The 23751-nt window shown below is 38.4% G+C and overlaps 1 non-coding gene and 1 pseudogene across 1 annotated transcript; both read right to left on the bottom strand.

The window, feature by feature from the left end:
* Window positions 1–638: 638 nt before the first annotated feature.
* On the bottom strand, window positions 639–1265 carry LOC143401946 (large ribosomal subunit protein uL16-like; annotated as a pseudogene).
* On the bottom strand, window positions 1236–1340 carry LOC143402648 (U6 spliceosomal RNA). The gene has a single exon (XR_013091727.1). It is a non-coding gene; the product is annotated as a U6 spliceosomal RNA (small nuclear RNA).
* Between the last annotated feature and the right edge of the window lie 22411 nt (window positions 1341–23751).

The raw sequence follows: 23751 nt of genomic DNA, 5'->3' as shown, positions 1-23751 counted from the left end.
TTTTCTCCTTAACCAAGCAGACTAGGGGAGGAGTAAAAAATAATAATAATAAAAAATAAATAAACAAAAATCACCATCAACAAAGAGTCCTGGAAAGTAAAAGAAAACCAAGTGAATCCCTTTCTCCACTCAAATCCCAGGGTAACTCAGATTCTTTATGTTCTGAATTACACAAAATGCACAGAAGCTGCACATTGAGATGCCCAGATCTGCTAATCCATGTTCTGGACTTCTTCCTACCCCTCTTTGGATTTCCTTCCCAGAAGTTGCTCTAACAGTCTGGTCTGTGTGAAGCAGGAAAACCTTTCCCAGTTTGCCCACAATGACCCTGCAGGCTGGGCAGAAGGAGTCTTTCTGTAGTGTGTTGGAAGAGGCCACTGCAGCTCAAGATGGAGACCCTGAGGGCCGCCCCAGTGTTACCCTGGGTTATAGATTTTCTCAAAGCCTGGTTTGACTGCTGGCACCTCCTCTTTTCCTTATGACTCTCACACATCCACTCTCAACTTGTCTGTTGCTCAGATCACATTTCACACCTTTGATTCTCATCTCTGCAGCTGGTTTGATGCAATCTTTATTCTTTTCTAAACTATACATGTCCCTTTGTTGCTTTTTCAAAAAAAATTTATATGATACAGGATTTATTGTTGAGTTTTTATTACGAAGGAGACAATACAGTAGAAGCCCTCATGGGTACAGATTCTGCCACTTGCACAGGGGACCATCATGGGGATATATTTGACCCTCCAGTCATTAGGAATGAGCCACTTCTCAGCCACTATTATCTTCAAATTCATCAACTTTAAACCTGGTAAACTCCCATTTCATTGATATATGGAGCTTTCCATGGTTGGTAACTTGAACTTGGCCCTGCATACATCCTCAATCACATGTTCCTTGTCCTGCAGCTTGGTGTGGCTGGACATGATGACTTGACCAATATGAACCCTAGCCACTATGCTCTGGGCTTTTCCAAAGGCACCCTGCATACCTGTCTGGAGACTATCAGCCTCAGGGCAGAAAAACATCTTTTTGATGCAGAAGTGTGGAGCTGCATTTAAATATGAAAGCCGTTTTTGCCACCACTTCTTACCGTGTACTTGTTTGCACAATACAGCCAGCCCCCGGCTTCAGAGTCTAGCTGCCCATATTCATCTGACACTATAGAGGGGGAACTCATCCACTTTTGCTTTCTTCTGTTCAAGGTCAAAGATATGGAACTTAGCATCAGGGACAACAAAAACATAAAATGCTTCATGAATTTGCATGTCTTCCTTTTTCAGAAGCCATGTTAATCTCAGTATTGTTCACAATTTTAGTGTATATGTTGCTGAAATGAGCACTCCAAAATCATTTCTTGATCAAATTCTGCCATTCTGCTACAAAATCTCTGCTGTGGTAACTGTGTTTATACTTACTGGATGTGTGATTTCTGTTATTCGATGGTAATCCCCTGCAATCTCAGCTTTGCTCAGTTTCATTGGTGACAGCTAGTAGTGTCAAAGATAAAGCTGGCCAGGTGAGGTTGTGGTGCATGCCAATAATCCCAGCAGTTTGGGAGGCTGAGGCAGGAGGATTCCAAGTTCAAAGCCAGCCTCAGCAACTTAGCAAGGCCCTAAGCAATTTAGCAAGACTCTATCTCGAAATAAAAATTTTTAAAAAGGGGGGGCTGGGGATATGACTTGGTTGTTGTGGTTGAGCACCTCTGGGTTCAATCCTTGGTACCAAAAAAAAAAAAAAAAAAAAAGATATACAAAGCTGGATACTAGTTCAAGTGACAAGGACAGATTTTTACCAGCAAAATATTACTGGAATAGGGAAAACAGCAACCCCCACTCCCAGGAACTGAACTCAACTTTGATTTGTACAGAGATAACTGGGTCTTTTTGTTGTTGTTGTTTTTTATTTAAATTTTAGCAGCATAGAGTATGGATGCTGTGCCTCATTTTTGGTGGCTGGAATTTATCAGTCTTTTCAGTGGCTGGTGTAATTAGACTATCCCTTATCCTGTCTCCCTGTAATGTTCCTCTTCCTGTCTCAAAATCTTCTATTGAGATCAGAATAGACATTTTCCAACTTGTTCTTGATTTTCTTGACCTGTTGACATAGACTCTCTCCTTGACTACAGGTTTAACAAAGCTCATCTGAGTGTTGTCCAGATTGGCCTTGAACTCACCATCCTGCCTCAGCCTCTTGAGTAGCTGGGATTACAAGCATGTGCTACCACACCCATCTATGACTGGGCCTTAAAGACAGAATAAGGACAAGGGGTCAAGTAAGGGTTCCATAGAGTAAAAAATTGACATAAGGAGGGTAAAGGGGTTTGATCCACGTGAAACCCATCTAGGTTTGCTCACTGGTGCTATGGAAGTTAGACTCTTAGCTTCCCAAGCAGGCTGGGACATTGCCTTCAGTAAATTGTTTTGGCAGTCTTGAGTTTTCTCAGGCAGACACTTTAAGGAGAGCTGTGGTTGTTCTTGAGATGTGTTAGATATGTTAATGGTTGTTCAAGTCTTTTTACAGGCCACAGGGTCATAGACAAGAAGAGGGCTCAGATGAGCCTTGTTAAACTTTAGTCAAGGAGAGAGTCTATGTCAACAGGTCAAGAAAATCAAGAACAAGTAGGAAAATGTCTATTCTGATCTCAATAGAAGATTTTGAGACAGGAAGAGGAACATTACAGGGAGACAGGACAAGGGATAGTCTAATTACACCAGCCACTGAAAAGACTGATAAATTCCAGCCACCAAAAATGAGGCACAGTGTCCATACTGTATGCTGCTAAAATTTAAATAAGAAGTTGTTACTTTGTGTTTATCTGGTATCTCAGGACAAAAATTAATGTTGAGTTGGATTTTAGTTTAAATACCTTGTATTAGTCACTTATTCTTAAGGAAGCATAGGAATAATGATGCAGATTGACTTGTTGTTTAAGATATCCCTCCCCTATAGGAAAGTGATTCTTTCTTTTAGATATTTAGTTTTATCACTTAATAAATATTAGTCTGTTAGCCTTTATTATTTGCATTTTGTAAGTGTACAACATTCCCTTTTATGCCTCTTTCTATTTGGTCATCTGATTTATTTACTTGGTGTTCTAGTTTGCTGAGGTTTGTGACTAGTTAACACAGTGACCCTATTTTTTCATATGATGTTCATGGTAACTTCTGCCAGGGTTCAAAAGGTAAGAATGTGAGAGAGATTGGGGAATAGGGTTCAAAGCTTAATGTGCTCTTTATCGAAAGGGTAACGGTAAAAGGGCTAGAGAAAGCACTGCATGGTTGTCTATAGGAAATAAGTTTCTTTTAAAATTGAGGTATAATTTAAAGATACCAAAATTCACATGAGTGTAGAGTTGAACTAATTTTGGCAAATACACACACATCCATTTAACTTACATCCATTAGGATATAGATGTAGGGTTGCAGCCCTCTCTCTCTAATGCCAGCAACCCCTTTATCTCCTGAGCTCCAGCAAAGGAAGAGTTAGTTAAGTGAGGAGGTCTTTATATTGTGACTCCCACAAAGGCAATTGCCTACAAATTAACCTGTTGTAAAGCCCTCTGAAAGCAACTGGCTACAGAAGCTGTTTGCCAAGAGAGTGCCCTCTACTGGAGGGATGAAGAAACCTCATCTTCACAGCCCCCATAGAAGTTATCACAAGTCCATTGAACTTCAGATTCACAGCGTGAGAAACTGCCCAGGATTTCAAACAGATGTGGGTTACAGAGTGCCGCTATTGATACTTTGTGCTAGGCAAGTGAGTCCTACCTGGCTAAGTGTGTGTGTGTGTGTGTGTGTGTGTGTGTGTGTGTGTATGTATGTATGAGAGAGAGAGAGAGAGAGAGAGAGAGAGAGAGAGAGAGAGAGAGAGATATCTTGGGAATTGAACACAGGACCTTGTGCATGTTAGGCAAGTGTTCTACTACTGAGCTATATCTACAGCCTTATTTATTACCAGAGATTGAACCCAGGGGCACTTAACTACTGAGCCACATCCTTAGCCCTTTTATGTTTTATTTTGAGACAAAGCCTCATTAAGTTGCTGAGGCTGACTTTGAACTTTTGATCCTCCTACCTCAGCCTCCCAAGTTGCTGGGATTACAGACCAATGGGTCTGGCTTTTTTTTTTTTTTTAATCATTTTAATATAGGGTCTTGCTAAGTTGCCCAGACTGACTTGGAACTTGGAATCTTTCTGCCTCCATCTCCCAAGAAGCTAGGGTTATAGGCATGTACTACTGGGACCAACTGGTTAGCCTTTTTGAAGACACCAATCTGTGTTCTAGCCATGTCAAATGTGCAGCAGTTATGCCAAGGGACACCTGGAAAGCATGATGCATATATGTAGAATGTGCTGAAGAATCCACTATGATAGGAAACATTTCATCCTAAAAAACAAGAATAAAAACAAAACAAAGTAAAAATCAAAAACCATTTTCTGTTATTGGTAGTTTTGACTCATGGAGTCAAAAGGTACCTAAGTATATGATTGCAAGTGGAAAATCAGGGGACAGTAATCAGGTATTGGCAGCTTTTCCATTTCTTTTACATGTGAATTTTTAATACAAAGGAAGTCAGAATTTTTCAGTGAATAAATTTTAGTAGTTCAACTTTATAACAATTATAAATACACCTGATAAATTTTTTTGATATTGAAATTTTCTGGACATTTGAAAATTTTAAAAACAAGTAAATTCTTACTGAGGGCAACTAAATGGTATGTGTAGCATTTTTATCCTACAGTAGGCTCCAGTCATTCATTATATTTTTCTGAGTTGTCTTATACACACCTTTTTTAAAAATGTTTTTTTGTAGTTATAGATGGACAAAATGCCTTGGCTTTATTTATTTATTTATTTATTTATTTATTTATTATGTGGTTCTAAGGATCAAACCCAGGACCTTGCACGTGCTAAACAAGTGCTCTGCTACTGAGCTACAGCCCCAGCCCCACACACACCTTTTTAATGTTGTCTGGTTTCGTGCCCTTTCCTGTAAGTTTGCTATTTAAATGCATTAAACCATTTGTTTAAAAGGATATAGATATATTTTTGTCAACCAGGAAGTGTTCTTGTGCTCAGCCACTTTTAGGAATAATTACTGTTCTGATTTTATAATAATTTTTTTTCTGTAGAACTTTGTATACCTGGAATCATACATTGTGTGCTTTTGTGATCTGACTTCTTTCATTCAGCATTAAGTTTTTGAGACTAATTCAGGCTTTTTCATGTACCAGAAGTTTATCTCTTTTTGTTATTGATTTGTATTCTATTGTCTGAATCTATCCCAGTTTATTTATTTTTCTATTGATGGATACCTAGGCTATTTCCGGTTTGGGGGCTATTAAGAATAAAACTGCTATAAGCGTTCTTTCACAAAGCTTTCTGTGGATGAATATTTTTCTTTCTTTTGGATAAACACTGATATTGCTGAGTCATAGGATAGATGTACGTTCAACATTTTAAGGAATTGCCAAACTTTAAGAAACTGTCCAGAGAAGATAATTTTATATTCTTACTAGCAGTGATGAAAGTTCTTTTTGCTTTGTACCCTTGTTAAATTTGGTGTTTCATTTTTAAAAAAATTTTTGACCATTCTAATGAGTTTATAATTACATTTTACTATACTTCTAATTTAATTTTCCTAATAATTAATGATCTCAAGCATCATTTAATATACTTATTGGACATTCAGATACCTTCAGTGAAGTGACTTTTGCCCATTTTAAACATTGGGTTGTCTTAATTATTGTGTTATAGGAGGTTTTTAAAATATATTCCAGTTAAAAATCCTTTGTCAGATATTAATGTCATGAATACATTCTTCTGGACTTTGATTAGTCCATTAAGTTTTCTTTAAGTTGTAGATGGACACAATATCTTTATTTTTATTTATTTATTTTTATATGGTGCTGAGGATTGAACCCAGTGCCTCACGCTTGCAAAACAAGTGCTCTACCATTGAGCTACAATCCCAGCCCTAGTCTATCTTAATGGTATTTTTAATAAGCAAGAGATTTTAATTTTGATGAATTTCAATTTGATGTTCTCAATAAAAAAGTCTATCCAAGGATATATTCTTTTGTATTCTTCTAGAATGTTTATAGTTTTAGTTCTTATATTTGTGTTTATGATATATACTGAATTAACTTTTGAAAAGGCTTCAAGGTAGAAGTTAATGCTTTCCTTCTGAATTTGGATAACTATTTAAGTGTCATATATTGGAAAGATTTTCCTTTCTCTATTGAGTTGCTTCAGTGATCTTGTTGAAAATCATTTAACTCCTGTGTATAGATACATATCTGGTTTCTATTCTATCCTATTGAACATATTGTCTATCTTTGCTCATACTGAACTACTGATATTACTGATGGTAAATCTCAAAGTCAAAGTTTAATTTTAATTCTCAAAATCTCAAAGTTTAATTTTATTTCTTCTTTCAAAATTGTGTTGGTTTTTCTAGGTCCTTTGTGTTTCTTTTTATTTCATTTTTATGTTGAGACAGGGTCTCACTAAGTAGCTTAGGGTTGCCCTAAGTTGCTGAGATGAACCTCAAACCTGTGATCCTCCTGCCTCAACCTCCAGAGTCACTGGGATTATCCGTGTGCACCACCATGTCTAGCTGTTTTTTTGCATTTTTGTATAAATTTTACACTTAGTTTATCAATAACTACTAAAAAAGAAAATAAAACCATGAAAGTTTTGAAAGACTTAAACATAACAATTCACTCTCCTTGGAAATATCTCAAGATTTCTATAATAAGCTGTCCTTGATTTTAACTTCCAAGACTCAAGAACTATGGCTTAATTTTAGTTTTTGCTCCAATGTAAAATTTAATCCACTTGTGGTTTCAGGAAAATATAAGAAGAAAGATAACAGAGGGAAAACAGATGGAAAAGATTGTGGACATGCAGAATGAAGCAGCTGAAGGGTGCTGAATGTGTCAGGTAAGAGTTTCTGCTTTCTCAATGAGATACGTTAAGATAGGCCATAGGCAACTCTAACCCATAGTCATTGGTCTTAGCATACTCATCTTACAGAGAAAATAGGAAAGCCACTGAAAACATTTTAATGTTTCAATACTCCTCTTCTACCCAGTCCAAAAGTTCATGTAGACAGAACTATTGCAAGTTGGTTTCAGGACCATAGGTAAGGAAACATTTTTGAATAAAATTGGAAACACTCATGACCAGCTTCTTGCTTCCTCTCTTGAAACCTGCGATTACTCCCTTGGCACACAGTGTGTGCCTCCAGAATATGTTTCACACTAATCATATGAATACATTGAATATATCGGGACAAATGTTTCTTTTAACTCATTCATTTCCTTACTCTAACAATAATCTTTGGTATTTGTAGGAAATCACAATTTTATTTCCTAAAACTAAAGCGGTGTTTAGCCATTTTGTCTTCCATTGTGAGAAGCACTCACCCCACATTTCTCTCTTAGCACAACCAACTATGTCATGCTAAACCGATTAAGATTCAGGTCAAATGCTGCTATTAAAGCTCCTTGAAGTTTCAGTAGAGATTTCAAAGGGTAATTTAGAATCTGTTTGAATTTTCAACTTATAATAATCCTGAATATGGATAATGCAATTAGGATATGTTGTTTCCCATGTACTCATACAAAATGTAGGCATCTGTGTTCTAAGCAAAAATAGATATTTTAAAAATAATTTTAAAATATGAACCTCAGAACAAGAATAATCTTTAAAATATAGATTAGGAAAGCATAATGAAAAGGAGAAAAGGGGGAAAGAGGAGAGAAAAAGTCTTCTAGGCAGTACAAAGATTATATAGTAACAATTTTTAGGAACACAAGTATCCCAAAGGATCAATTAAGGCCTCCCAAATCCACAATAGTGAACCTGTCAGAGTCCAAAAGTGCACTTAGTGCTTGAAACTTATGTCTTTATATATTGTTAAATGTGGCAGCGCCTGTTCTACTTCCAATTATATCTTAAATTCCTCAGTCACTGGCTCTCCATCCTTGTTTGATCATTATTGATATCTTTCCTTCAATCATCTTTTTTCTCTTAGTATCCCACTTGAATCCCCCAATCTTCACCCTACAAATCACCCTGCTTTCTCCCCTCATAGACCTGCAAGCCCTGCGAGGGAAATAGCCATGGCCATGTGATTAGGCTCTAGCAAGTGCCTGACAAATGGCTGATTCCTAGTAAATCCTTGTGGAATAAAGGGATGAAAGAAAAAACAAACCAACAAACTCTAGAATATACACTTCCCTCCCTACCTTATCTCCTACCTATCCCTACTTATCTTACCTATCTTACCTATCCCTCATCTCTATCTTATTTTATTTATAAGTTTAAATTATGCCTTATTAATTTTTTATTGCATCTAGGCTAGGTTAAGGCCACAAATTGCTTTATTTAAACCTGGATACTGTAGTGTCTAGCACAGCCATACATAAAATTGTTTGTTTTTCTTATTATAATACTAATTTAGGAGTGGCAAATAATTCAAGATGATGCATGTGAGAAGTCGAGAGGAGTACTTATAAAGGTAGAGCAAAGCAGAGAGGTAATGAAAGAAAGAAAAGAAAAGAAAGACATTCCAGGCTGAGGAACAATTAGTGAAAAGTTCAGGAGCAAAGAGTGACATGTTGTGTGTGAGATGCTACAAATATTATTATATTGCTGGTACTCAGTGGGGGTGGTGAGAAATGAGACTATAAGTAGACAAAGGCCATATTGTAGAAAGCCTCATATTCCCAGGTAAGGAGTTTAGACTTACCCAGGAAATAAAACTAATTCATTCATAGTTCCATACAAGCAAGGCATCCCAAGAACATGTCTAATAACAAGGACATATTATTATTTTAGATAGATTATTTTGGTAACAATGTGGATGACAGATTTAAAAAGATACCTGCGGTAGTGGAAAACTTGAACTAATGCAGAGATAGGCATGAAGTTGGGGAATATATAGCGTAAAACCAGTAATATCTGGTAACTATCTAGATGTTCAACTTGAGAAAGAGGGAGGAGCAAGGGACAGATTTCTAGATGAGGTGTAGAGGTGTTATCTTAGAGCTAGTGAAAATAGGAATGGTGCAGAATTGATGGAGAAAAAGACGAAACCATTTTTGGTCAAGACTGAGATGTTGTGGCTGTCTAACATGCAGCTGTCTAAAACTACCTGAAAAGGAAGGGACCTGGCCCCAGATGTCCCTAATGGGGCCATCTGTAGTCATCAGCTGTCTGCATTCTGTTGTCTTTCCAAGGTGTTCAGTAGTGGGCAAGTATAGCCCTCAGTGGATAGGTACAAAGTGAAGGAGAGGCCAGTTCCCTGCAAGCCATTTTAATGGGATTCAATTCTTGCTCTTTATTCAGTTCTTACAAAATGGTAGATCTGTTGGCTAGTTGAGAAAGATTTATTTTTCTTTCATTGATGATTCTGCTGACTTTGTTCCTAGGAAGAGCATGGACTGATAATTTAAAGATCTCTTCACATAACAAACCTATTTCTGATGCTTTTTGTCTCTGGACAACTTGTTTATGTTAATTCATCCAGCCTGTCTGGAGGATGGGTGGAGCGGATTGAAATGAAGGGGATTTTTCCCTTTGATGAGAGAAAGTGGGGGCAGAAGAGGAAGTAGAAAGGGAAATCCAAAGCTAAAACAGTGGAAGCTAAAACAGTTGAGCCCATAAATGTAGAGAATAGAGCAGAGGAGCTTCAGGCAAGCTGAAGGTTCTCAATTTGTTTAACTTGATCTTCATTTGGAGGTCATAATTTTTCTTTGGTCTTTTCCTCATTTTTCCTGAGTCATATAAAAATTAAAAAGTGCTGTCATTATAATTTCATTAAACATTCAACTTCACTGGGACTGTACTATATGCCCAGTACTGTTGTATGCTTGGAATATAAATGTTACCAAGACATTGCTCTTGTCCTTAAGAAGTTTAGTCAGAATGGTAGTTCTCAATGCTGGCTGCTCTCAAGAACGGCCTGAAACCTTAAAGACATCCCAGTGCCCAGGCCTATTGAATCAAAATTCCTGGGATAGAATTTTGAAGTAGAACAAATTGATCATTATTTTAATACCATAAGGAATTAAGATTTTCAGCAACAGGAAAAAAAGCCATAAACATAAAATCAAAATAGGCGAATAAAGACTTTTTAACCCTAGATATGAATGGAAAATGTCAGAATGAAATATTGATATAGTTCTGTTTTAAAAAGTACATGCTTCCTGTGCTGAAGAGTTATCTATGCTCTTATGTTTATTGCAGAACTATTCAAAATAGCTATGCTATTTAATAACTGAGGTATCCATGTCAATCAATGGACGAATGAATAAAAAATGTGGTACATATACACAAAGGAATACTATATAGTCATAAAATGGTATCCTAACATTTGTAGTAATATGAATAGAACCAGAGCCTAGTATGTTAAATGAAACAAGGCACAGAAAGACAAATACTGCACGTTCTTACTTATATGTGGAAGCTAAAACAGTTGAGCCATAAATGTAGTGAATAGAGCAGTATAGAGATTTCTCAGAAAACTTGGAATGGAACCCCCAATTTGATCCAGTTATCCCACTCCTCAGTTTATATCCAAAGGACTTAAAATCAGCATACTATAGTGACACAGCCACATGTATGTTTATGTGACATAGCCACATCAATGTTTATAGCAGTTCAATTTACAGTAACTAAAATATGGAACCAACTTAGGTGCCCTTCAACGGGTGAATGGATAAAGAAAATATGACGTATATACAAAATAGAATATTAGCCTCAAGGAAGAATGAAATTATGGCATTTGCAGGTAAATGTACAGAGCTAGAGAATATTATGCTAAGTGAAATAAGCCAATCCCAAAGAACCAAAGGCTAAATGTTTTCTCTGATATGCAGATACTAATTCCCAATAAGGAGAGGCTTGGGAAGAATAAAGGTACCTTGGATTAGACAGAAAGGAGTGAAAGGAGGGGAGGGGGTATAGGGGCAGGAAGGACAGTATAATGATTTGGACATTATTACCCTATGTGCATATATGATTACATGACTAATGTAACTTTACATCATGTACAACCAGAAGAATCAGAAGTTATACTCCATTTATGTGTGATGTGTCTAAAATGCATTCTAACTATCATGTGTAACTAATTTGCACACACACACACACACACACACACACACACACAAAGTAGAGGATATTATAGTGATTACCAGAGGCTGGGGAGGGAGTAGGGGAAGGAAGATGTAGAGAGGATGGTCAATGGATGCAGGAGTTCAGTTAGATAAGAGGAACAACTTCTAATGTTATCTTATCCTACAGTAGGATAAGATAATGATCCTGTCAGATCATTAATAACAAAAGGATCCTATTCCAGGAGATCTTACCCCTGTCACTGAGCACTCTCTGGGATTCCTAGGAGCAATTAGTAATTAGCTACCTTACAACTGGCAGTGCTACCCATAGAGGATTTGTCCATTCCCTAGTGGGACTTTGATCTTTGTTCTGTTGATTACCTTCCAGGAAGATATGGCGACTGGACAAATGCCCAGCTCACTCCACCAAAAAGTGGGTGCAAAAGTGGGCAAATGGCCAAATAGCGGGCACATCAGGCCTGTTAGCACAGAATTCACTAGGAGAAACTCACAGACACAGGGTTGCTCCTCCATTGTCCCTTCTAGGGAATGAAACAGCAGACTCCCTCTGCTGCACACAGTGAGGCATTTAAGCTGAACACTGAAAGATGGCCCCTCCCCGTGATCAGAATTGGGTGTCCTGGCGATTTGGTATAATACCTCCTTGTCTCTGGTCCTATGCCGTCAGATTAATTTCCAGCCCCTCTCAGAGTGTGATCAGTCGGTCGGGACCCAAGCCTTGCCGTCCACAGGTATATAAGAAGGCTTCCTGGTGGCAGGATTCTCCACGAGAATGTTCAGGATCCAGCAAGCCCACCTCAGCCTTGGTGTCATAAGTGTGAGGGGACTTCTGGTAAGCACTAGCAGTAATGATGTCCAGGGAGGTTCAGAGATGGCTCACTTCTTTTCTGGGGGACTAGGACACAGGGGATCAATCTTGGGCAAATTTTGGTTTCTAGATATTTGGGCTGCTGCCAGGCTTTTGCAGTAATGAATAGCCTTGTGTTCACCTCCTTTGGGGAGTTTATGATCACATCTTTGAGACTGAGTCCTGGAAGTAGGATTGCTAAGTCAAAAGCCATGTGTCACTCTTCTGGGTATTGTCCATTCTCATCTTTATGGGTTGTATTCTTTTGTCAAAACATTTTTAAAAAGTTCTCTAGTGATTCTAACATGCATCCAGTATTGAGAGAAATGCTGGACTAAAATAGAATTCTGAAAATGTCTTATATCTCTTGAAAATTATTTGGGGGGCTGGGGTTGTGGCTCAGTGGTAGAGTGCTTGCCTCGAATGTGTGAGGCACTGGTTAGATTATCAGCACCCCATGTAAATAAACATAAAGGTCCATCAACAACTAAAATAAATAAAATTTAAGAAAAGAAAATTATTTGGACTCTTCTGTTTCTTGGTAAATCTCTGATTAGGACTTCATTTAAAAAAAAAAAAATCTCCAAAACATCAGCACTGCCATAACAGGCCCTTGAAACCTGGCGGAAGGTAACAGTAGTAGCCTCCATCTGTACAGCAATTTCACCAACACCATTGCCTTTGATCCTCACAGTATTTCAACAACATAGAAAAAACTGATGTTTCCATCTGCATGTTACATAGAAGGGAGGAGGGAGCCAATAACCATCTTGAAGACCTCGTTTATCTGGGGTCCATGAACAGACTTTGGAGTGGGACCCTGAAATTATATGCAGTATCTATGTTTGTATATGACAGCCAAACAGCAAAGAATTTGGTCAGTGTTTCCATCAGGTTCTTGAAAGGGTATTGTCCCAAACAGGCTACATGAAAACAACAACAACAACAACAAAAAAAAAAAAAAAAAAAAAAAAAAAAAAACACCATGGAATTTGGATTCAAAGGAAAAATTATCTAAGTATTTTCTGGCTGTGTGATTGGATGTGAGGGAAATTTGGCAGGGATGGCTGTCCCCCCGCTGAGTCAATGGGGCTGATCAGGCTTTCCCAGGTCTAGGATTTCTCATGCCTTATGAATGTTGGAGACGGTGTGACCTAAGAACAGGCTGATAGACTCCTGTCCATGGTCAAAAGCAACTCAGGTCATCACTGTGTTTAAATATTTTTGAATTTGAATGATTTTAATGGGACACTCTCTAGTTTGCTACAGGCTCTGCAGTTCCCTACTCTTTCACAAGCACAAGATTCATTACTTATATTGGATCAATTTCCTCTATGAGCCCCTCTTCTTGGAGACCCCTTCTATCATCTCTCAGCTCTTCTCACAGTTAAGAGCCTTCTTATCATTCAGGTTTCAGCTCAACTTTCCCCTCTTCTAAGAGGCCTTCCTCATTCACCCTAGATCAGTGCCATCCAAAACACATGTGACCTGATTTACAAAGGTGAGCCAACATGTCAATTTAAACATTTTGGTAGCTACATTTAAAAAAAGTAAAAGGAAACAGCCTGAAACTGATTTTGCTAATATATTTTACTTAAATCCGTTCAAAATCTCATTTCACTATACAATCAATATAGAACTTATAATGGGGATTGTCGACATTTGTTTTTGGCACTAAGTTTTTAAAATCCAATATTTTTTTTATACTTAACATCTTGCCACATTTTATACTTACATCTAGACATAGGTAAGTGAGTGGCCACCTTATAGGACACTATAATCAAAGGGCCTGTTTGATTGCTTTCATAGCACTTATCACAATCTAAACTCACCTATTTGTTCTTTATGTGCTGTTTGTCTTTCTCCTAAAAGGTCAATTTCTTTTTAAAATTTATTTTATTTTATTGTTGTTATTTTTTTCAGTTGTAGATAGACACAGTATCTTTATTTATTTTTATGTAGTGCTGAGATTAGAATCCAGTGTTTCACATGTGGAAGGCAAGTGCTGTACCACTGATCCACAGCCCCAGACCCCTAAAATGTAAATTTGATGAGGGCCGGGATTTCTGCATCCTCAGCCATCCATATGCCATACGTACTTTTTGAATGGATGGATGAACGAATGCTTATTTAACAATAGACTAATGAATTATTTAACAATAATTAGTCTATTTAACAATAGACTAATGAATTAGTTGCTGATTGAAAAAAAAAATGGATGAAACTGACTGATAGGTATTTGAACATGTGACTTGACTTTTCTGAGCCCATATGAAATGGAGACAATTTGATCAAATTCATACAGTTGTAGTGATTTTAAAAATTGCTCAAAGGGCTGGGGATATAGCTCAGTTGGTAGAGTGCTTGCCTCACATGTACTAGGCCCTGGGTTCAATCCCCAGCACCACACACACACACACAAAATAAAATTGTGTTAAGTTGTTTCATAAACTATAAAACCATCGGTAGACAGCAGTTCTCATTTTTCAAGTGTATAAATCTAGGCAGCAGTGTAAGATCAGGGTTTGGAATCCCATGAACCTAGCTCTGCACTTACTAGTTATATGACTCAAGCACATTGCTTACCTTCTGTGACCTACTAAAACAGAATCTACAGGAAGGGGCCCAGCAAACTGGATTTTAACAAACACAAGTGATTCTTATTATCAAGCAAGTTTGAGAAATATGAGGTATGAAATTGCTGCCCTATCAGGTTTATCTGTGATTGCAGTTAAGACATGGTTACCCTATCAAGCCCTTACATCTTGATTAACACCCTTTGTGATTGCACAGCTTTGGGTATGATAATACCTAGTCAGCCAGGTCAGCAATATCAACACTGGTGATCAATGATGTGCCAGAAGCTGATGCCAATTTGCTTTCCTCTCACCTGAAGGCTAATATCACTACCTGGGTCACCATGTTTTTTTTCAGGCCAGAAACCAAAATCAAGATGAAGGTCCTTAGGAAGAGAGGGACAAGCCTGGTGTGGTGGCACATGCCTGGAATCCCTGTGGCTTGGGAGGCTGAGACAGGAGGATCAAGAGTTCAAAGCTAGCCTCAGCAACTTAGTGAGACCCTCAGCAACTTAGCAAGACCTTGTCTCAAAATAAAAAATTAAAAGCTCTGGGGACATGGCTCAGTGGTAAAGCACCCCTTTGTTTAATCCTTATACCAAAACAGACAAATAAAACAAAAAAAAAAAAAAAAAAAAAAGAAAGAGGAGAAGAAACTTTCTCCTTTAGAGGAGGTTGGTAGTATAAAAGAGGGATCCTGGTGGTGCCCACAAAAAGCATTGTCTACCTGTTGACAGATGTCCAAGTAAGAAGTAAGAACCCAAGTGATGGCTTTGTGTGCTGTGCCTCTACTTTTGGGATGGAGTACAGAAATATCAAGACAACCTGCAGAATGAGTGCCAGATGTTTATGGGAAATTAAAAATCTTTACTCTCTATGATGAATTTGAAAATTATTTTTGAACCTTTTTTTAATTTAGAATATTTTTAATATTCTATAATATTTAGTATTTGAAAGTCCTCTTCCCCTCTACTTTAAACAGAATCTTAAATCTTAGTCATAGTAAGAGACCTGTGATATAATTTTTTTCACCTATCAAATTGTCAAATATCCAAAAGTCAACAGATTGTATTGGCAAGGATGTAGAAGTTAGATATTCTGATATATTGTTGATGTGAGTGTAATTTGGTACAAATCCTTCAATGGGATGAAGAGTAGACATAAAAATTGCAAATGTATATAACCCTGAATCCAGTAATCTCATGTTTATCACACAATATGTTCACACACATGCAAAATATCCTAAGTACATAACACAATGGAATATCATTCAGTTTTTAAAAAGAATGAAATTCTGACACATGCTACAATACAGATGAATTTTGGCTGAGTGAGATAAGTGAAATAAGCCGTAAATGACTTACAAATAAGTGACTAAGTATATTAAGCCAACATAATACAGGACGAATGTTGTGTTTTTCACTTATATTAAGTGAAAATAAGTTTTTTCACTTATATTACCCACAGTAGTAAAATTCAAAGAGACAGAAAGTAGAATTGCCATTACTAGGGGTCGAGAGAGGGGAATGGGGAGATTTTGTTTAATGAGTAGAGAATTTCTTTCTGAGGTGATGGTCACAGGACAATACTGATACCACCAAACTTAAGCATAGTTAAAATGGAAAATTTAATTCCCACCTCACCTCTTCATGGCAATTCATTACAGTATCCATCACAGTATTACTTGTCATAAGAAGATTGGAAACAATCTTAAGATCCGCCGGCAGAGCTCTTGTTACATGTAAATCACAGTATGTTCCTACATGAAAAAGGAAATTCTTTACACATTGACAAGTATGTTAGGTATTATTTTCTTCTCCAAGATCACCATTCATTCTCTGTCTGGCTTTGTTCCCTGGAACACTGCCATGATGGAATGTATCAGCTGTGCCCATTGCTCCTGGCTTCTGTTGTGAGGCCAGTGGGATGACTGGCAGGAGCAAGTTCCCCGCTCCCTTTCTTAGGCCTCAGATATTCAGTGGCTACATCTCCCTCCCTAAGACCAAAAGCTCCCATTGAGCAGGGTTGTGACAATATCTGCACTCCCACCTCACCTCTTCATTGAGGAGTGAAAGAAGTTCTCCATTGTTGCTAGCTCTGGAGCACTTTTTCCCCTTCTCGTTAGAGTGCTGTGATGTTTTATTGAAGTTTGGACTCAATAGTGACATGCAATCACTGAGGTAGATATATATATATATATATATATATATATATATATATATATATATATATATATATATAAAAGAACTTCCCTGGAATACTGTACAAGCAGAAGTTAGAAGGTTTTGGGAGAGAGAAACATTGCAATGGATTGCTTATGTGAAAGTTGCCAAGCCACCAGCTAACCTTATATCCAAAAGGTTTGAACAAGACTCATTCAGATTTTTCACTGAAAACTGTAGAGGAGAAAAAGTTTATTTGTGGGCTCACGGTTACAGATGTCTCAATCCACAGACAGTAGGTTCCATTCCTCAGGGATCGAGGCAAGGCGGAACATCATGGTAGAAGAGTGGTGGAGGGAAATGGCTCACATTAATGATCAGAGAGTAGAGAGAGAGAGACTCCACTCACCAGCTACGAAATATATACTCCAAAGTCGTGCCCCCAAATATCCACCTCCTCCAGCCACACCCTACTTGCCTTCAATTACCACTCAGTTAATCTCCATCAGGGGATTAATTCACTGATTGGGTTAAGGCTTTCCTAACCCAATCATTTCTCTTTTAAACCTTCTTGCATTGTCTCACACACAAGCTTTTGGGGGACACTTCACATCCAAACCATAACAACTCTTTTCCTAAGACACTAGGAAAGATATCAGTGAAAGGAAAGGAACACCAACATCCTTACAAGATTCTGTGATAACTGTTTTCTCTCGGCCAGTAGAAATGAGGGTAGGAGATGCTGCAGTAGAGTTAGCTTCCTGATTTCAATGAAAATAATAGAACCCTGCAGTGATAAAGGTCAAGAGAGAAGAAGGGTGCATTATTTTAATAAGTCACGGGGGCTCCTGAATGGAAATTTGAGGATTTGATCTGCAGGAAACTGTGAGGTGGCTAAATGAACAAAAGGTCTGTCTTAGGGTTTTATTTGTGTGTGTGTGTGTGTGTGTGTGTGTGTGTGTTGCTATAACAACATACATGAGATTGGATGCTATTTAAGAAAAATAATTTTATTTTGGCTCTCCTCCTGCCTTTATTTTATTTTTTTGTAGTGCTAGGGATTTAACCCAGGGTCTTGCACATTCTAGGCAAGAGCTTTACCACTTAACCCCTAACCCTTAGCTCTTGGTTTTGGGGACCAAAACGTTCAAGCTCAAGTGGTAGAAGAGTATGTGAAAGTAGTGACCAGTGCTTGCAAAAGATATTAAATACATGGGGTGACTCTGTTTTATAACAACTTGCTATTGTAGTTTCTAGTTCAGCACAGACCTAATGTACTCCAGCACAAACCTAATGTACTCCCATGGGATGGCCATAAATCTTTTTTGGAGGGTGATACCCCATGACTAATTACTTTGCCCCAGGCTCCACCTCCACATGAACCTTTGGGAGACAGCCCACATCCAAATCATTGCAAGGTCCTTAGTAATCAAGGTTATGGGCAGACATTCAAGATTTTACTTGACATGATAAGCAAAAAAAAAAAAAAAAAAAAAAAAAATTAAAAAGGAAAAATATTCTAGGAAAGGTAGCAAAAATCCAACCTACTCTCTTGACCAATTTTAAAAATCTAAGATGGTACATAGTCTTTTATCCCCTGATTGATGAGGAGGCAGGACTCTGCAACGTGGCCATAAACCTTTGCACTCAGACCTTGCTGGAGCTCCCAGATACTGGCTCTAAAGAGATACTAATTTTTGGCGACCCAAAATGCCATTGTGGCCTACCTGTTGAGAAGGACCATAAAAGCAGTTTAAGTGATAGATGAAGTTTTTTTCCATAGGCCTAGAAAAAAATGGTCCAGTAAGATCTTGAATCCATACCTGTGCTTATTTCCCTTTTCTAAGGTTATAGAATGGTAGTGGGTATACTGAGTAAATTGATGAACCTCACGTTGAATCCTGAACCAAGAAATAAATGCTGTAGTATTAAAAGGGTCCAAGAGAAGCCACTGGAACTGCCTACATCCTGATTTCCAACCCAAGAGAGAAAACGAAAAGCAGCACCTTCACCTAGGGAGAGTTCCACAGATTAATGACTCAGTCATAGGCTTAAAAAACACAGAATGGGCCATTTCTACCACATACCCACTTAATTCACCCATTTGGATAGTGCAAAAGCTAGAGGGTTTTAGAGAACGATTGCCAATTATTGCAAACTGAATCAGTAGGTGGTGCCACTTCAGCTGAGCTTTTGGACATATCATGTTTACTGGCACAATTTAGCACAGCTGCTCATTATTCACACCGGGCATCCTATTGCTGATTTATCATAGACTTCTTTTGTCATTGCTAATTAGAATCTGTGTGCCTGTGTGAAGCAGGAAGAGAATAGTACCATTACTGTTCGACCTCAGGGCTATGTTGACTCTACTCCTGTTACAACATAGTCCAGAGAGAACTTGACCATCTTGATGTCCCACAGGGCATGACATTGGTCTCCTGTGTTAGTAGGATCATTAACCAGATTGGTGAGTGGAAGGTAGCCAGTATCTGGATGCCACAATAAAACATGTACTTACCAGAGAATGAGAAAAAAGAAAAAAAAAAAAAAAACCAACCTGCTGCAGTGGGGAAGTTTCTATGGACATCTAGTGGACTGTGGGCATGTTCAGATAGGCTCCTGGAAATGAGAGATAAGCTGCTTAACTTCATACCTTGTACCCTGACAAAAAGAGGCCCAAGGCTTGATGGACCTCTTGATTTTGGAGGCAACATGATCCACATTTGAGTGTGCTACTCTGACCCATGTATTGTGCCAGTTATGAGTAGTGCCTAGTGACAAAAACTTTATAGCAAGTCAAGGATGTGATTCAAAATGCCCTGCAACTTGGTGCCTTATAGGCCAGCAGACTTGGAGACTTTGCCAGTGTCTATGTCAGACAGAGATGCTGCATAGAGCCTATGTTAGCAAGTGTTTGGTCACTGTGACAAAATACCTGAGTTAAATAACTTAAAAGGAGGAAAGGTTTATTTTGTATCATAGTTTCAGAGGTTTTAGTCCATGGTTGCTTGGCCTCATCACTTTGGGTCTGTGGTGAGGGAAAACATCAGAGTCAGGAAAATGTAGCAGAATAAAAGTGCTTACCTCCTGGTGATTAGAAGGCAAAGAGAGAGAGAGAGAGAGACAGGAAGAAGAAGAAGGAGAAGGAGAAGGAGAAGGAGAAGAAGAAAAAGAAGTAGTAGTAGTAGTAGTGGTAGTAGTAGTAGTAGTAGTGGTAGTAGTAGTAGTAGTGGTGGTCTGGGTTCCAAAATATTTTTCAAGGGCTCACCTCCAATGACGTACTTCTGCCAGCTAGGCACCACTTTCTAATGTTTCAACCACCTCCCAATAGCACTGCCAGCTGCTGCTCAAGTTTTCAACACAGGAGCCCTTGGGGGACTTTCCATGTTCAAACTAAAACAAAGCCTCTGCTAAGGTCCAGTAGGAAAATCAAGCCCAGTCCCCAAAGTTCTCAGAGTAAAGCCAGGCTCTTGTAATTGTTTTTTCCTCTTTGGAATGTTTCCTGGCTTACTACTGTCCTTTGGTAAAGACTGAAGGAGTATCTGCTCATGGGATACTAATCAATTCTGTGTCCCAAATTACCTATCATGAACCAGCTATTATTTGACCCTCAGATTCATAAAATGGATATGTGCAACAGCATTCCAATGTTAAATGAAAATGGAATACCAAGACCAGGCTGAAGGCACAAATAACTGCATGCTCAGGTAACTCAGGATCCCGTGGTGCCTGGCATAAGGAGACGTTATCTCTCCTTCAACTTTTACTTAAGGCCACTTGTGGATTCCCCACAAGCAGTCAACAGGGAGGAAAAGATGCATGCTGGGCCCTCATAGTATACTGGTACCAGCAGATGCAGATGGCCACCATACTTTAGCTTCACTTGGAGATGGCTTGTGAACTATGGTAAAGGAAAATTTCCCAGTGGACAGAACTTCAGGTGGCACAATTGGTTGTCCACCTTGGCAGGAGAAATGCCCTAAATGTATGGATCAATATGAATTTATGGGTATTGATTAATGCACTGGTCTGCTTATCAGGGAAAGAACAAAACTGAAAGATCAGGGACAAAGAAATCTGGGGGAGAGGTGTTCAGATCAATTGGATATAGAATATGAAAATAATTTTGACCCATGTGAATGCTCACCAAAGGTCATACAGAAGAATTTCTCAAGAATGAGATGGGTAAGATAATCCACAATGTAATGTCAGTCAGCCTCTCTTCCAAGTTGTTCCGGTGCTTGCTTAATGTCAGAGCATACAACCATAGCACCAGGGGTGTAGGCTGTGGACTCAACCCTTCCCCCCCAAGGCAATCTGGCTGCCACCACAGCTTGAGCCCTGAACCCATCAATGGCAAAGGCCAAAAGTAAATCTCTCAAGGTGGCATCATTCCATGGGAGATCATCCCAGCACCTTATGGCACCTTGATTATCTAAGAGCCCTTTCATTATGGAGGGGGAAGCAATTTGTTCTTAATGAATAAATGCATGTTCAGGTTGTGAAATCACTTTTCCTTCTTACAATGCTTACTCCAGCATTTGTTGACTTTAAAGTTTTTATCCTTTCTCATGATATCCCACTCAACATTTGCCCCAACCAGAGGCACATTTAGTAGAAGAAAAGTACAACAATGGGCTCATGCTATCAGAATTTGTTGGTCTTACCATGTGCCTCATCTCTCAGAAGCAGCTTGAAAGAATGGTAGAAAACTGAAGTGCTATACTAGAGAATGCAGTATGTGCCTTAATCCAGTGATGACTCTATAGAGGTGTCTGCCTTGGAGTCAGAATCCAAGAACAAAAGCAAGATAGAGGCAGGTGTGGGCGGAAATGGCTCTTCTCACTATTATTATTCCTCACCACTCCCAGAATTTTTCCTTTCTATCTCCATGTCATGGATTCATTGGATTCAGGAGCCCAAGGGACAGACAGAGACTTTTCCATGCTATATAATCTGACATTTCTGTTAAGTGGAAAATTGGAACTTCTTCTCTGGTCATTTTTTAAGCTGATGCTATTAAATCTAGAGGTAAATTGGTGGCTGCAGGCCAGAGCAATCACTATCAATTAAATTGAAAAAAATGGGTTCTGTATGCAATTGAACCAAGGTGTTTGAACAGGGGATTTGTTGTAGGAATCAATCAAGATAAACTTTCACAAACTGAGATCTGAGAGTGAATGATGTTTAGATCACCCTATCAGTTGGAGAATGCCACTCAGCTGAGGCACTAGCAGAGTTAAGGTGGTATGCAGTGGATAATGGAAGAGAGAAGTCATGGTTCTCAAAACAGATAGAGAATTGGGGAATGTAGAAGTTTGTTTTGTATTGTCTCCCCCACCCCCTACCCTGCTCACATTTTTCAGCATTTTAATAAAACATAGCACAATAAAACTACATTATCATTTTCCAGGTTTATTTTTTTAACATTTAGATATTATGCACCCATCATCCCTAATGACAGAACATTTCCATCATCTCAGATAGATACTTCTGGTAGCAATTCCTTCCAGTTCTATCCTGCCCCTTTCCACTGGCAATCAATCACTAATGTTTCCTTCTAAGAATTTTATAGTTTTTGTTTTTAATTAAGATTTTTGATTCATTTTGAGTTATTTTTGCATATAGTATGAGGTAAGGATAAATATTAATTCTTTTCACTTAGATATCAGTTGTTCCTGCATCACAGGTTCGAAAGACTGCTCTTTCCCCAATAAATAAACTTGGCACTGTTGTTGAAAATTAGTTGAATATAAATGTAGGAGTTTAATTCTAGACTTTCAATTCTATTCTTTTAACCTGCATATCTATTCTACTTTTTTTTTTTTTTTTTTTTGGTACTGAGGATTGAACCCAGGGGCACTTAACCACTGAGCTATATCCCCAGCCCTTTATTGTATTTTATTTAAAGCCAGGATCTCATTGAGTTTCTTAGGGTATTGTTAAGTTCCTGAGGCTGGCTTTGAACTCACAATCCCCCTGCTTCAGCCTCCTGAGCTGGAATTACAGGTGTGCACTACCATGCCTAGCTGTTTATCTATTCTTATGCTGGTATCATGCAGTCCTGATTACTCTTGCTTTGTGGTAAGCTTTAAAAGTCAGGAAATGTGAGTACTCTAACTTTTCTTTTCTTTCCCAGGATTTTTTGGAGGATTATTTGGGGTTCTTTTTATTTTTATATGAATTTTAGGATTAACTTGTCCATTTTTGCAAAAATGGAAACATTTGAAACTTTGATAGGGATTGCATTGAATCAGTAGATCCTCCTGCTATTTTAAATAAAAAATGTACTGGCTAAAGTTTAATTCAGTTTTGAAGTGACTGCATGACATAACCCTATGAAGGTGTGTTAGCTGATAGGACTTTGTGTGTTCTCTGTGTTAAGAGAACCAATTTCTCATCTAACCAAGGACGAAAATAGATGCTGAGAAATAATCAGAATGGTGGACATTTCTGCTGGACTTTCTGGATAGTGCTAGATATTTTCTGTTTTTCACTCTATTCATTCTAAAACTTTCTGCTCTGGTCCCCAATGAATCATCCCTAAAGCAAAGGGAAACATTAAATATCATGTCCTTGAATCCCCTCTTTCTGTTCCCCCAAATCTAGCCAACTTAAGGGAACAATGAGGCCAAGCCTTGGCCAGAAAGTCCAGATACATATTATGTTGAAGGTCACTGACTTTCTTTTACGTACACTGTGAACGAGGGCAAGTCAGTGTTATCTGTAGAAAGCTACTTTCTTGCATGTACACCAGGATAGTTGCTCTTTGGGATGCTGGTCAGATAAGCAAGCTAATGCTCATGATGTCACTGCTTCTGCAGCTTTAATATATAAAACCCTTCTCTGAGTGAGGATGGGCATAGAACTGTGGGCATTGTGGAAAGGGTCACTTATCCAGCCAGTGACACTGGAGTAAACACAGTGAGAGCAAGGAGATACTGCTTGGCAAAGCACCATGAGTTCAGTCAGCCTGTTGCCACTGAACTCTTCTTGGAGAAGAGTTGTAAGCTTTT

The sequence above is a fragment of the Callospermophilus lateralis genome, chromosome 6 (genome assembly GCF_048772815.1).
Source record: "Callospermophilus lateralis isolate mCalLat2 chromosome 6, mCalLat2.hap1, whole genome shotgun sequence".
Classification (NCBI taxonomy): Eukaryota; Metazoa; Chordata; class Mammalia; order Rodentia; family Sciuridae; genus Callospermophilus; species Callospermophilus lateralis.
Note: the sequence above shows the minus strand (reverse complement) of the source record. Positions and strands in the feature narration are given on the sequence as shown.